The 16541-nt window shown below is 32.4% G+C and overlaps 1 protein-coding gene across 3 annotated transcripts in view; it reads right to left on the bottom strand.

The window, feature by feature from the left end:
• LOC110996172 (igLON family member 5) overlaps positions 1-16541 on the bottom strand; it is a 105391-nt gene that overhangs the window by 14656 nt on the left and 74194 nt on the right. The window contains exons 1-2 of one of the 3 annotated variants that reach the window (XM_045633000.1): positions 12254-12294; positions 8672-8735 (exon numbers count right to left, since the gene is read on the bottom strand). The exons of 1 other annotated variant lie outside the window; for it this stretch is intronic. The gene's annotated coding sequence lies outside the window, so the exon portion shown is untranslated. Of the gene's footprint in view, positions 1-8671; positions 8736-12253; positions 12320-16541 lie in introns of those variants that run through there. One more of the 3 variants, XM_022263727.2, reaches the window with a different exon arrangement.

The raw sequence follows: 16541 nt of genomic DNA, 5'->3' as shown, positions 1-16541 counted from the left end.
CGATGCATATAAACGAATATCTAACACACACATATGTATATATATATATTTGTTATATATATGTGTGTATATACAAACAAATCTTTCCTCTTCATAAATTAATATAGATAAATAAAGACTAAAATGTAAAAGAGGAGACGGAGAGTTTTGATACGCCTGTAGGTATTGGCGTCAACTCACATACATTCTCTCACGTTTTATTAACATAGTTAAGTATTAATTTTTTTATAAAGAGTTTTATACAAATAGTTTTAAAATGGTGTGCCTTACAATGCCTGATATCAGTCAAACCTGCAAGTTCTGGTGTACAATCAAAATCAATGAATAGCTCAGGACCTGTCTTCTGTCTCATACAACACTAAAGCTAATTCCGAGAATTGGCATTAAGTACAACTCCCGTCTAAGAGAAATGGAAAGATATGGAGTCTTTTTCCCTAAAAGAGGCCATACAAAAACTAGACCACTTAAAAAATTTAACTTAATTTAACTCTTACTAACATTACTAATATTAAGGAATGTTAACTAATCAATTGTTGTATGGATTAATAAAGCTTAAATAATAATAACTCTCGTCTATCTATAGTCATAGTTCGAGCTAAATCTCGACATACTCTCCCTAAATCTAAGGTAATTTACTATAAGCTTAACACCCCTATAACTGTTTTTGACAACCAATATTTTTGACTTGACTTTTGTCTATTGGTGGCAACCCTGGTTACATGCTGTGAAATCAATCATTTTCGTATACGCTGGGTATAAAAAAATAATGAATAAGTTATTAGGGTGAGACATTCGAAGGGTTTTAGGAATTGTAAAGTCAATAATAGATTTTGTAGACAACGTATAACAGGCAGGATAGCCTTTAATTTTTGATGATAGACAACGTATAATATACGTAGTGACATCTACAACAAATCACTACTATGACGTCATCGCGAAAAATCGCTATAAAAGTTATTCCGCTAAGAATATATACAACTCATCGATATCACTGAGGCCTTCTGGCCAGTCAATCATCGAGGGTTCTTGTTTTGGGTTGCGGTGAACCATCCTTTCACACCAGATTCAAATTATATATTATAGTCAAATTTACATTTAGACAGTACCGTATAGACCAGAGCTCCTCAAACTTTTTTGTGTCGTAGACCCCTTGCCATGTTTTTCCGTGTTGGGTAGTAAAAAATACCATATTACCATATTACTAATATACATATCATAGTAAAACTTACCTGATATTGATTTCCTGTAAATTTCTAATTGTTGTGAAGTTTAGTGTTAAAAACTTAAAGTAAAAACACATGTTAATTGTGTAAATGTTATACATTTATTAATTGAATTAAAATTAAAATTACTCAAAATAAAATTTTGTATCACAAAGTGAATACCAACACCATTTTATAAACATAGATTTTAAATTTAATTTTAAAATTTATAAACATAATATTTACTTCATAGGCACTTTTGTAAATAATGTATATGTTTTGATATTATAAGATAGTAAGTGATGTAAGTAAATAGGTACTATCAGTGTATGTGTTGAGATCCACTATCGTGGACCCCCGAAATTTTTTTTTCGCTGATGTAGACCCCTTGCAGGTTGTCATAGACCCCTAGGTGTCGATATATAGTAGACCACTTTGGGAATCACTGGTATAGACCGTCATATTTATGTAATTGCCACCTTAGTAAATAACAATTAATTTAATTGAAATCCATTGTTTTGCTACTAAATGCCGGTTGTCGCACGATGTAACGTCTAATCAAAATTATGACTGTCAAAATAAATTTATTATGGCCAATTTGCTTTTGATCAAAATGTAAACTAATGTCTGGTCTTCAGATTTCTGTTATGTTTTGTGATCATTTTTTTTTAATAGGCAAGTAGATGAGCCTTCTGTGCCTGATACGCAGACCACTGTCTAATGCATGCTGGTTTCCTCATTATGGTGAGATAGTGGATGAGCTGGGGAGGTGGGGGATAAGGGTCACACGTTGAAGTGTTATTTCGAATGTTCCTTCAAGACAAATTAAAACTAAAATATATAAAATTCTCGTGTCACGGTGTTTGCAATTAAACTGATCGGAAATGGATCGACCGATTTTCGTGAAATGTAGTCGTAGCCGTAGGTTTGGTTTGCGAATCGGACGTCTAATTTTTATCCCCCTAAATATTAAGGGTTGTCTACTCCTAAATTTTATTTTTATGTTACATATAAAAATACAAACATACACTCATTTTAACCTCTCTACGATCAATCCTTATTTTTTATTTGTTAATTAAAAACTTAACGACTCTGAGATGTAGGTATTTATATAGAGTTTTCTCACTCATTCACAGGAAAACCTAAAAAGTTTTAATTTAGGAAAACCGAACAATCTCTGGCGTAGCATAGCAAAATGTTCCATGTTGTGCTAAAAAGGTAGACTAAGTGAAATCACATTAAGGAGAAACGAAGTTCGCGGGTATCAATATAAAATCTTTTTTGAAAACATCATCTAATAGAATGCGTGTAATATCCGGCAGCACGGGCGTAATTCTTGGATATTGCATTTCTTTGATGTGAGGGGTAAGTTGCAATAATGCGGTACACTTTCAATCAAGCTTTGTACAATTTATGTCAAGTAAACATAAATCACTTTTCACTTTGTTTTTAACTGACGTCATATCAATTCTAAATACTATAAAAGCATTTTTAAAATCATACGCACAAAACTACTATAAACAAAAAGTATTGATTTATATCAAAGACAATTTGTCTTTGGTTTTATACATTGCTTTAATAAAAAGTTTTATTTTATTTTATTACATTTTGACTTTGGAATGTCAAAATGAGAATAGCGCGATATTTTAAATATAGAATACGGAAATAAAACTATAAAATTTTAACAGAAGTGATTTCAGAATCAGGTAATCAACCTTTTTAACTTAATTTAAGTTCAGGGTACCCCTAGATGCCCCTGGCAACATATCATCCCTATTGTTTCTCCTTTCAGAAGAACATTTGTTTTGGACAAAACTTACCGATGTCTAGATTGAACGTTTTGATCGTTTATCAGAACGATCTGGAACGGTCTGGCTAGGTCTTGATATCCAAAATTGCTCCCCTCACGGTTTGAAATCAATTCCTTTAAGTTTTTTATCTCTTTGTGTATGATATGTTTGCCTATAAGTCCTTGACTTATTTATTGATTTATTTATTTATACTTTATTACCTTATTCAAAAATATACACGTAACAGAAATTAAAAAAACAGGTTACAAAAGTTTTAAGGCAAAGGGCGGCCTTATCGCTAACAAGCGATTTCTTCCAGGCAACCCTAATTATTAATTGTTGAATTCTATTTTTTTGTACAAATGTATCAGAGTGCCGAGCTTTGTCAAGCTTTTGTAAATATATGTAGTGAATAAACAATACAATATTATAGGCAGTATTCTTCCAGACACAATTATTTTCTGGTTGATTGCTTATATCTACTTACCGTGTATTGGGACGCTAGTAAAATAATAAGGTAAAAAGAAATACAAGTGAAGTTAACATACTTATTGAGTCGAATTTCCCAAAAACTTTTCCTTACAAAACTCATTAAAGTATTTAAAAGGCCAATTTATCTTAGATCATTAAACTGCTGAAACTCTTTTGAGCAATTAACTGTCAATTTGTATTCATTAACAAGAAAAAACAAAGTTCCGAAATAATCTTTTAAAAATGTTTCAACAGCCCAAATATATTTTGGTAGTGTTTTATGGTAGTAGTATATAATGTATGTAAGTTTGAACCCAGATTTTGCTCCAAAGGCCCTTTAGGCTATTTTCGTTCACTAATATGACTGTTTTTGTCTAGTCTCAAAACGCGGTGTTATATGTGCAATTTTCCACATTTGACCTACGTAAATATGCTAGTAAGCCAAACCCGCCCCCAACAAATTGTTGACCCCAAATATGTGACAGGGAATTTAAAATCCTGATTTTATTAAGCGCCACCCCTATTTGTTGTTAGGATTAATTATAATCTGTGAGCGTGAGAAATGCGACCCGTCACTTTAGTTTTTGTGGGAAACGTGGACGTTATTAAAAAAAGGGATCTAATTGTTGTTGTACAACTGGATATTGTAGCAAAAACTAGAAGATATTGCACATCTACACCAGTCCTTGCTGCTGGTAGACTTTTCTAGAACGTTCTTGACAGCAGTACCTATTATAATTAACTATGTTGTTTCATTTTTCTGCTGTTCTGTTAGTACTTGCTTTAAAAATAACTTTTTTTAAAAATAAAATTTTCATTAACAATTCAAATCTTATACATATATTTATTAACTATCTTAAGCAAGATCTCAACCTGTTCTATGCTGATACGGAATATATTCTTCTTGTGCAACAGTAATTTTTAAAAAGTGTTATCAAGTAAAATACTTAATATGATAAGTGAGTGAGGCTAACTGCCCCACACTTTCTTTTTGTCACTCAACATCCCTTTTTTATTATGATTAATAATATTTATTTTGTTCATACGTATTTATTGTGAGTAACCCGGCGTAGGGTAAAAGTCTGAGTTTAGTACAATTCCAATACGTTTTTGACATTCTATATGACAATTATCCTAGTACCTCGAAATGAAACTTTGATTTGACCAGAGTGATGTGAATTTCGTTTCACAGAACAATTTTACCTTTCGCACAAAGAATCCCTTACCCCATGGGACATACGCACAATAAACACACGCTTGATCGCATAGTTTCTATAATTTACGATTGGTGGAGCAGACAAAGTTTATATTGATTCAAGGGAATGGACACACGTCCATATAGATTTTCCAATACAGGAGCTTTGTAATCCTCAAGGCCACCATCTTGTGAGACAAATAAGTTTTTAAATTGTATGTTCATAATAACTGTGCTTAGCGGTTTTAACCATGTTAATTTATTGCGTAACTTCCTTGATAAATAAACAACACGAAAATGTAACATTTCCTTTTCCAGAAATATGTGTTTAATAGTGGGATTATCTAATCAATTACTTTCTCTTTATTTATTTGTAAAAAGCGTGATCATACGGGCTTTTTTCTGTGTTCTTTTATTATTATCAAGTCTCTTTATTTATTTTATTTCTAATAATCTTCTCAAACATCAAACATGTTATAATGAGGACATCCGACACTTTTGAAAATATGTTATCAAAAAGTATATATATACACGTGTGAAATTACACGAGAACTTAACTGCACAGTGTTAACCAGATCCATTCGTTCTTCTTGATTCTTTGTATCGAAGAGGTCTCATGAGTACGTCAAGTATCCGCGAATTTACAATGTAAATATATAAAAAGTAATTAGGTAGGAAAGGAATAAGAAAGCAAAAGAAAACAATAATAATAGTAATTAAGTAAGCAAGGTTGCTAAAACAACTCGTCGAAAGATCTCTAAAATATCTGAAAATGTCCACCGACTCAGTTTTACTGATTTTAATGACCCTGTCATATTGAACAGGTACGTTCAAATACTGACCCAAGAATTGAAATGACCACTGCACTTTTTTTAAGAAACTAAATCTAAGTTGAGAAGTTGACACAGTCTACAGCGAAAGTATAAAGTTGATAAGATTATAATAGCCTTTAATTCAGATACTTTTACATTTAAACGCATTTCTATTTCAATCTTTTTAGGTATCTGTATGCCCTTCTTTGGAAAATCCTCCTTCAAATCCCACCATTCCTTTGCTGTGCCACTCTCTGCGATATACCACCTGTTGTCTCTCTCTTTCTGCTGTACCTTGGGCATACCTTAGCTTTCCGCTTATAAGATCTTATAAAACTGTGTAATAGAAATACAAATGTCAGTTATCAAAACTCAACTGTAAATAAATATTTCGAAATCCTTACCATTTCCTGATAGTCGGTTAACACGATTCACGACTCATTGTATCCCGCAGCGTTTGTGTTCGCAATTAACGCCCGTATATTTTCAATAATTTAATTTGGACCCGACGCTGATTTTAACATTTAACTCAATTATCCTGTATTGTGTTAGTGAATGTTATAGCCCGCGGTTTCATTTCGATTTAGTTTAACGGCTCTATTAAAAGGTACTCCTAGTCAAAAATGTACCTATTTGTGTGTTTACTTATTATTGAGACGCGAGAAAGTTAAGTGAATTTGCTCTTGGGCAAATGCAAGAACAGGAGGTTTGCAAGTGCGTTGCTGGTCTACTCTTCTCTTAAAGTTCTTACTTATACAAATATGAGTGTAAACTGGGTAAAATGGAACGACAGAAGGAAGAGATGCATTCTATCTGTCGCCAAAAATGGATTGTCTTCGTAGGGAAAGCTAAAACCTGCAAATACAGGGGGTCTAGGCTCCGAATATGATTTTGTACCATTCGGTGTCGAGATTTAATAATTTATTTTAGTTATTACATTTTTAAAATTATTTATAAAATAAATATTTGGGTAATTAATTAATTATGAATTTATTGGTATAAAGTAATGTATGAAATAACTGACATTTTTGTATATCGGTTCAAAGCTCCGCTATTCGCTCATATCATATCTGTTATATGTATTTATATTTATCAGAAGCAATAAGTTGTTTTAACAAGCTTGTGACGATTTCAAATAAGAATGAAATCTTATCTTCTCTTGTCACGTTTTTTTTTTATAATCTGCTGCTTCAATTTGCGTCCTACATTTCGGGGACACCGGGACTGATAATATTGGAAAAAGGGACAGTCCCGTTCAAAACGGGACGTCTGGCCATAGTAATATACGACTCCCTGTTTACCTAAATATCCTTTTTATTGTGTATAATTATTTTTTACCCTTTCTTTCATTACGTAACAAAATAAATTAATAATTTATCAATATAATTACAGGAAGAAATTAAATTTTTTTAATAGGCATAGCACCTATGGTATCCTGAATCTGTTGATTACAAAGAACGCGCGTATCTTAAAACGTTGGTATGCTATCCATCCCACATTGTATGAGTGCGACAAATCAAACCGAATTTTTACTAACTCTAACTAAAACTACATCGGTTACAATCTGAGATAAATAATTTATTATTATTAACACTTTAATGCGTTTCTCTATGTTAAATTTATCGTTACTCAACTTAATTAACAAATTTGTACGGTCAAATAAAATTACACAGTTAAAACAAAAAATTGTAATATTTTGTTTCCCGTGCCAGCGTGATTCAATTGTCTGTATTTGTTGTATACAAAAGTTGAAATCGATGTATGAAATTATTCGTTTTGTCTGCCTCGGCCATGTATATTGTGTTTTCAATAAATATTTTCAACCTGTTCTTATCCAATTTATACTGGTGAAATATTCTGAGAATATTGACCGAGTATCAAACAACGTTTTTATAAATAAAAATCGGGTCACGTGGCACAGGGAGATAGTTTCCAATACCCCACTGGAAGAAGTGAGGAACCCTCGTCAATCGCTTAGTAGCATCACAAATTGCATCGAAATTGACTGTATCATACGTATTCGTGACGTCACGCGTCCGGCGCGTGGTCGACGTGTGCGCATAGATCAAACGTTAACTATGTATAGTGTGTCTGTGTTTTAAGATTATTTAGGTTGTCTGGCGTATTTTTGCGCATTTGTATCACGTCTTTTCTTATTAAATGGTGTTTGGATATTATTTATGTCTGTAAGTGACATTGCAGTTCCTAAATGAATGAACAAATTGTAATGTGGTTTTGTTGTTAAAATACGTTTAGTTGTTTTATGGCTCGTTTTGTTAGCTATGCTTTCTGTACTTTTATTTGTCATGGCGTTGTTTAGTTCATTAGATCAAAGATAATTAATTTTCAGACTTAATCTGCATACCATTGTAAAATAGAGATAATTGAAATCATTAACATCACTGTAGTGGTCTTTGAATGAACGATGACCTTATTAAACTTGTTTTTAAATTGATAAACTAGTTTGTTTTTAAACGAGATTTTGTATCGTAAGCGTTGTAAAGTGTAACATGTACATTTTATTCTATTAATAATAGTATTATATTAAAATACCATTGTTTTTAAACTAAGTTTCTGCTCACGAAAAGCGTCTCTAAGACATTAGTTAGAGGATGCTTAATTCATAGTTCCAAACTTGCTTAATAAAAGCTTATTATTAATCTAATAAGCTTTATTCTTTCCATGACTTTCCATCTTTTCGCTATCGATTTTGACCCTTAGCATCATTATAAACCGGCAACGTACTTGCGATTCTACAATGAGCAACCCATGGCGGTACACATAACATCAGGTTAGCATCCGGCACGTTTGTCTCCCAGTACATTAAAAAAATATAATGTTTATTTTGATAAAAGCAAATGATCAATCCAGACAATATCATCTGCCTTTAATTAACCAAAAGACGTTTCCATAAGACAAATCTAATCGCAAGCCTTTGAATTTAGATTTGATTTTATATGATTTCACACAAGTACAGCACCAAGTCTCGATAAAATTTATTAAATCTAAATCTGAAGGACTTTCTGTATTTGCGTACATTGTGTATGAAGACACATGAGGATTTAAAATGTGTATTTCAATTTAGTTTATATATATAATACATTCGTAATGTACGTCAATAATTTATATATATTTTGACATAAACAAAATTACGATTGTAAAATTTTTGCTACAATTGAGTTTCAGCTAAATTATACTCACCCTACAGCTCCCGGCGTCCCTGATTTATGTGGCGCGTGCCTCTATCCCGGAAACAGTGGCCACCCTACACGTGGTAATGGGAGAATCGTTTGTACAATTGTCTGTTAACTTCTTTTAACCGACTATGAAGCTGGGGTCCCATACAGTTAGTAGGGAAATAGTAAACATAACCCTAACTATATACTAGGTCTGGTATTGTCACATGACAAGGTATTAAACGTCTAAAACCAATAAGTCTAATGGAACTCTTTTATCACTTTCTGGCAAATTGTGTTGACGCTGTGTTGAAAAAAGATAGATGTCTATAGTCATACTGGTGCAATCCAGGTAGTCAGCGCAGTGTATTATAGATTATTAGGCCTATAGTACAGTTTTAGCCTAAATAAATATTACATGGCCTTATTAAAGAACGTGTACTATTAATACCGTGTTGCCATCGTCACAATACGTGGGTAACACTGAAAAAGTTTAGAACTGGCCACTTAAAAACATTACTATCTAATTAAAACTTTTTTGAATTTCAATTTCAAAACTCTTTGGTAACCTAATGTATAATCATTTGAAATTTGTTTTTGTGAATTGGCGGCAAATCTAAAACTCTTTACATAAATTAACCTTATAACGCGAAAAAATTTTCGGTCAATGATTTATTATGACTTTCATTGTGAGCTTACTCAGCAACAAAGCTATGATAGGTTGCGATTGGCATTTCTTAATGAAGCCCCATCTCGTGTCACTATTTACAATTGGTTTAACTAATATAAGCGTGGACGTAACAATCTCAATGATGATTCGGGTGAGGGATAAACAGCGACTCCTGAAGATAACACCAGTGCTGTGCGACGCTTCGTTTACTTAGAAAAACAAGAAAAGTATTTATTCATTTTCTAAACATTTCCAGTGTTACCTAAGTTCTTAAACAAAAAAGCCCACAACAGGCGGAATATCTTTGTCACAGGTATACTAACGATATATAGAATTGGGTGTATGTTCTGCTTAGAGTACATATAGTTGATATTGAAACATGACGCCGATACTAGTTTAATTAAAATGTCGGCGGAAATTAAATTTCAATCTCACTCGCAACATTACCTAAATCCTTGATGGCTTAATTAATAACTATAGCATGGCCAATTTATTATATTTTAGGTTAGGTTAAGATAACTTTATTTCTCATAAGAATTATCTACTAAAATTCGCTTACTGAGAAACATTATAAACTAAGATTAATAATTATTAGAACGCAAATATGCAGGTACGTATATAAAATTTACAAAACAAAAACAGCAACAAAAATGTAGGTAGACATAATAAAACCAAATAAAGTCAACCAAGCAAAAACGTTCGGATTGGATTTAATATTTATTATTTTTATTGAATGATACAGCAAAAATGTATTTATTTTATTTTATTAGCCAACAGATTATATTAAATTACAAAACGAAATGTAATACCAATTAATATAATACTTATAAATATCCCTACATCTGGGCGTAGGTACGTATGTGTTTATGTGTGTTTGCGTGTTTGTTAGATGTGTGGCTATTTACTTATTTTGTATGCTTTTGTTTACCTACGCCCGATGTATTGTATACGTCGTGTCGTCGTGTTCTGCTGGCTTTTAATATAATTATTCTCGATTCACGCGCGGTGTTTGTAATTAAATCCCTCCGTAATGGCTCGACCGATTTTTGTGAAATTTTGTGTGAATGCCGGTTAAGTATTCGAATTGGACAACATCTATTTTTAATGCAAATGTGAGGGGTGGACCACCCCTACATTAAATTTTTTAGAAAATTTGTTTGTTTTTTTTACTGATATCATCTACCATCACTCTACCATCAAAACCTATTTTTTATTATAGTAGATAGTTACAGTCATAGTTAGTCACAAACCCTTCATTTGTTATCTTTTAAAACTGCTGTAATAATAATCTACATAATGTTATACGAACGAATTGCCAGTAAAACTTTTGAGTTGTAAAATGAAATATCTTAGTGAAGGTTCGACTTATCAGTTAAAATATCCTATCCTTCATTTGATTTATGACAGATTTAATTTCGTCTTTAAAATTAAAAATTTGTATGTGATAATTGTGACTCTGCGATAAATTCGTCCAAATGAATGAAGTATTATATAAGGAAAACACTTTTTAATGGATTAAAGTTATGTATTGTTGTAAACTTATAATTATTTAAACATAATTTCGCGTGCTTTACAGCGTGCGTGGTCACGGTGACTGAAGACAAAAGGTGTTGAATGTCAAAAAAGTATCACAGCTGTAGAAAATGTTGTATTATCTGTATTTATTTCCCCGGAGTTGGTATCGATAAAATCTACTAACCAGTTTAATTTGTATTTGACTTGTCTCTTGTGTTGCGTATACTACGTTTGTAAATCACAGGACTGGCAGGACTCTGCCTGATGTAAGTGATACCGCCATGGACACTCAATACCAGAAGAATCACGAGTGCGTTGCCTGCTTTTTAAAAGTTGTCTGTCTGTCTGTTTCGAATTGTTTTCGTAAAATATAGTTTTTTTTTGTATAAATGCAACAATTACCATACAGTTTGGAACTGTCTTATTAAATTCTTTATCCCGACGTTTTGTATTCCATAGCGACCAAGATCTCTCAATATACAAACTGATGCACAAGTTGTATAAGATGTACAAAAACTCGTCATTGTTATCGGTATCGCTATTAGAAGTTAAATGTTTGAGTAATGTGATTGAAACTACGATGGTATTGAAACTGATTTAACGTTACCAATATTAGGATAGTGGCAATAACGCGTCTCGCGAATCTATACCGAAGTTCGCTAGAATTTAATTAATCCTGAAATATTTAGTGTGACCGAAAACCTATGCGAGCCATCGGATATAAGCAATAGAGAAATGTTGAGCCATTCTCAACCCTAAGCTTGTGTTGACGAAGCAATGGATATGTAATTGTAGGATGTGAAAAAGTAAGGAAGGAATATTTAAGACCACACAGTCACCAAGCTGTAAAAAGAAATTAACAACAACGACTTAGACACTATAGAGAGATAGAATTTTAATCCAAATATATTAAATCCATTTTAGATTGAGATGGACTTAGATACTATAGAGAGATAAAATTTTAATCTAAAAATATAAAAATGTTCCAATAACCTATCTCAATCCATTTTAGACTGATTACTATTTATGAATAAAATATAAATATTTATGAAAGTGTATTATTTATGGTAGGTTATTAAGCTCAGGAGTTACACATTACGTTTGAAGCTAATTACATTATTTAAACATGAAAAAATAAATAAATAGAAGTTAACTGAGGACAGCATCCCCAAGTAAAAAAAAAAGGACAGCATCTACTCTGGGGTCACCGGTACTATCTTCCAGGCGCCAACTTTAATCAGCGCGTGTGCAATTGAACCCATGACCCAAAAGTCTACTCCAAGAAAAATCACATTTGAAGAAAACACTTATATTTTTTTTTATAGAACAGGGGGCAAACGGGCAGGAGGCTCACCTGATATTAATTCATATTTTTCCGTTAAATAAAATTTCCTAAGAATTATTTAATTATTTCTCGCTTACCATTTACTTTTATTTATCCATTCACTAAACTTTTCACTGCAAGACAACCGCACAGTTAAACAAAATATCCGACACTAATGCGACGAGAGGGTCAAATATGGGGGATCTTTATTAACTGTGATAATGTCGAATTATCAGATATTATTGAGGCTGGCTTAAGTGCGTTCAAACCTAAGTGTTATCGTAGCAATAGGTTTTTATCTGTGAAATTCATCAGGCAATTTGTACGGCATATATTTAGAGCCTAGGCTTTTAGAAAATATTAAATACAAAGGTAACTGATATACTCTGAGGATGCTATACGAAATTGGATTTTAATTTAATTGTGTTATTTTTATTAGGGGGGCCAACGAGCCTGCGGGACGCCTAAAAAGGGCAGTGATCCATAGACACCCATTTTTAGTTGGTGCGTTGCCGGCCTTTAAGGGAGGAGTACTCTCGAATTTTGAATTGTTGGAGATCGTATCCCTCAGGGCAGACCCCCGGTCGATTCCACAGTTCGCTAGTTCGCAAAAGAAAATGCCTTATGACACGGACTGAAGAAACAATTAAATTAGAATTTAAATTATAAAATATACTAGTAAAATTATGCGAAACAATCGTTAGATTCTAGTTTCGTTAGGTTCTTTAATATAACAAATACTTCTGTTAGGATTCCCAGGACTTTCATTACAAACTTAACACGTTTTAGAAACTTTAATTTTATAAAAATACAATTAATAACAATTATTAAAAATTATCAACTGTTTTATTGTTTAAAGAACTTTATTTATCATTACAATATTTAATTAAATAATTGCACTGCCTCATACCTAATAATAATTTGTACGCGGCTTCGGCAAGATAAGCAAACTCGCTAGACGAGTATTTTTAAATGATAAGTTTTATCATCATAATTTCGGTTTCTTGGTAGATTTTATGAGCATGTGTTAAAAAATTGTATCTAAATAGTGTTAATATTATATTTATTTTGTGTTTGTAAGTTAGAAAATTTGTTTATGCATGCTGTACCCCATATTTCAATTAGATATATGAAATATGTTTTAGAAAAAAACAAACAAACATTTGACAATCAATATGAACCCAATAAAGTAAATAAAACACGACAAATAATATTAAAATATACACGTCTATGTTTAAAACATATCAAAGAGCTTTTTAATTATTTTAAAAAGTTAATCTTAAGATAGGATATTGGAACAGTTGACCTGCCATTTTCATAGTCATAGTCATAATATCTTTATTCATTTAGGTAAACATGTACACTTATGAACGTCAAGGAAAACAAATTAAATTAATCGTAAATTTACATTTACCACCAGTTCGCAAGTCAAGGGCGTAGAGCGGGTAAGAAGAACTGGCAAGAAACTTTCCGCCACTCTTTTCAATCGCCAAATTACAAAGGTATACAACATGCACCGATCCGACCTACCATGGATAGCTTGTATCGACGGCTTTTACAATCCATCAATCGGTTATTGGCACACCTTTATCAATATTTAAATAAAGATGTATATATCTCAACGTCAAAAATGGATTGAGATAGGTTATTGGGTTTGGGCGTAAGTATATTATGTGATTAATCTCGTAATGGGGGCACACATGTCAGTATAAGTTTCTTGATCGATTTGCCTGTCAATGCCCCTGAGACTCTAATTTAAAGCAATTTTTCCATACAGGAGACATACTTCGTTAAGCTTCGTCTCCAAAGACCTGGCTTTCCTCGCGTTTATCTTTAAACCTGGGCTTAGTTTTTCTATATAATGACAAACACATAAAACAATTATTATGAAAACTTTGACTAGAACTTTAATTATAGAAATATATAAAGGTAAATTGATTCGTATAACAACATTATGTGAATATTTCTTAATATCACATTATAATAATTTATTTATTTAATTTATTTATTACAAAAATACATACATTATCCTCACAGACTATGCCAATACGATAATGTCGAGAATCATTCAATAAAATATAATATTAAAGTGATAAAGAAAGTAAAGTAAGGAAAGTATGGATTTTTATTTGAAATCAACAACTCTATAGGAGCTACTTGACCGAATTTAAAAATTCATTTACCAATGTGAAGCCGTATCAAAAGAACTGTATCAGTGATAATTTAAAAAGAAACGGAAATTTTGAGAGCAGTGTTGGCTTTAGCTTCAGCGTGCGACTCACATACCTGACGTCGTAGGTTCGATCCCCGGCTGTGCACCAATGGACTTTCTTTCTATGTGCGCATTTAACATTTGCTTGAACGGTGAAGGAAAACATCGTGAGGAAACCGACATGTCTTAAACCAAAAAGTCGACGACGTGTGTCAGGCACTGGAGACTGATCACTATTTACCTATTAGATTTAAAAATGATCATGAAACAGATTCAGAAATCTGAGGCCAAGACCTAAAAGAGGTTGTAGCGTAGATTTATTTATTTTTTAAGATTCGAAATTGTGTCTTCAAAAATATTTTTGGAAAAAATTACTGATTCTTTTTTTTATTTTTTGCTGAAAAAAAAACAGCTATAATATAAGACATTAAACCAATTTGTTCCCTTTAGAGTAGCCGGTAGAAGTAGGTCGGTGGTTCAAGTGCACAGGTGTTAATTAACGATTTTTTGGCGCCTGATAGTACTAGTGACTCCAGCTGGTGGAGATTTCAGTCTCGAATAAGTATAGCAGTACAGCTGGGAAATGCTGACAGCTTTAAGGCCCTATCCCAGCACGAATTGCTGTTTCAGTGTCTCTGGGTGGACTGTGGTGTGCAATGGAGAGATGGAGCACTGAGGCTCAACAATTAGTTTTTTGACGTGACAACGTCTTATGAATTGGTTTGCCGGGTGACACTTCAAGAAACTGCGTTACGCTCCGCAAACGTTATGCGCTCACAATGAGAGCGAGTGAGAGGCACGCGTCCCTTCCACTCGGGCATGGTTAGCCCGCCTAAGAGCGAGAGAGACAGACATAAAAAGAGATTCATCCTTCTTCCTACTATACGAATGAATATTCACATTAAAATTATTTTACCACTCAAAGTCGTTGTCACGTAAAACTTTCGCCCGTATACCGACTTTACAGGCAACCAATTTTTTTTTCTGAAATCCTTGATTTGCGATACAATATGTCGTGTAAATTTCAAAATCATGTTCTATATAAATTTTCGTCATAAAATGATTTCAAAATGTCAAAAAGTAACTATGTATGCACTTTGGAGTTTTTACTATTTGACGACCGGATACGTCAATTAAAAAGTTTGTCCCTGTGTACCTTACACAGGGACAAACTTTTTAATTTATTTTAATTATCTTTTTTGAAGATAATTATAGTGTAAATTCCTGTACGTGTAAATTCCTATGTTTCATATTATGTTTTTTTGTTTAATATTTAATTATTACGTAGGTTAAAAACAATGTAAATACTGTTTATTTGACTGTTATTTTTAGAGTTTTGAGCTACAATAAATAAAACAAATGTTTTCTCGCTTCAAATTCCCACAAAGTGACTCTAATACCAGCCATGAGTAAAAGCTAATATAAAGGCACCATTATATTATTTAATCGCATAAGAAAAGGCAACAGCAACACTTCACAGATACTTTATCATGTTTTTGCTGACTTAACAAGATATTGTGCTGACGCCTTTGGCACAGTGTATTTATATGAGTGGTGTAGTACGATAAAACGCCGACACGCCGCCTCTGTGCGACTTAATTATTCAATTTTTCTATCTGATTTCTATTTCCATTGGTTCTGATGGCAATAAGTAACAGAGACAGGTGAAATATGTACTAATATGTCTGTCTCATTCACCATTGGAGTACACGACACAAGACAGAGTTTAAAAATTGACTCACATAATATATTACATTCACGCTTGATTATTTAATTAACTGAACAATTAAATAAAAGCTAAAAGTAGTCCTTTTTATAAATTGATTTAAGACGTAAATAAGTCATATAGAAATGTCGATTAGCCTTGTCCAGTGTTTTAATATTATAACACTGTTTTAAATAGTCTGTGCTTCAAGTATGTGATAAATGTCTAATATCATTACTTTTTCCTTGTCGCATGTTTTTTTTCATATGACAGCTACGAGACTTAATATTAACGATTAAAATTTAAATAAAATAATAAAAGTTATTCTTAAACGTAATATTTTTAATAATTTATATAAATATCATGTCATTCTTTTTGGATATCTGTGTGTCCTTTTTTGGCAAATGCCTACTCAAAATCCTGCCATTTCCGTCTGAACTTTGACATGCCTACAGTAGGTAGTTCCTAA

The sequence above is a fragment of the Pieris rapae genome, chromosome 22 (assembly GCF_905147795.1).
Source record: "Pieris rapae chromosome 22, ilPieRapa1.1, whole genome shotgun sequence".
Classification (NCBI taxonomy): Eukaryota; Metazoa; Arthropoda; class Insecta; order Lepidoptera; family Pieridae; genus Pieris; species Pieris rapae.
Note: the sequence above shows the minus strand (reverse complement) of the source record. Positions and strands in the feature narration are given on the sequence as shown.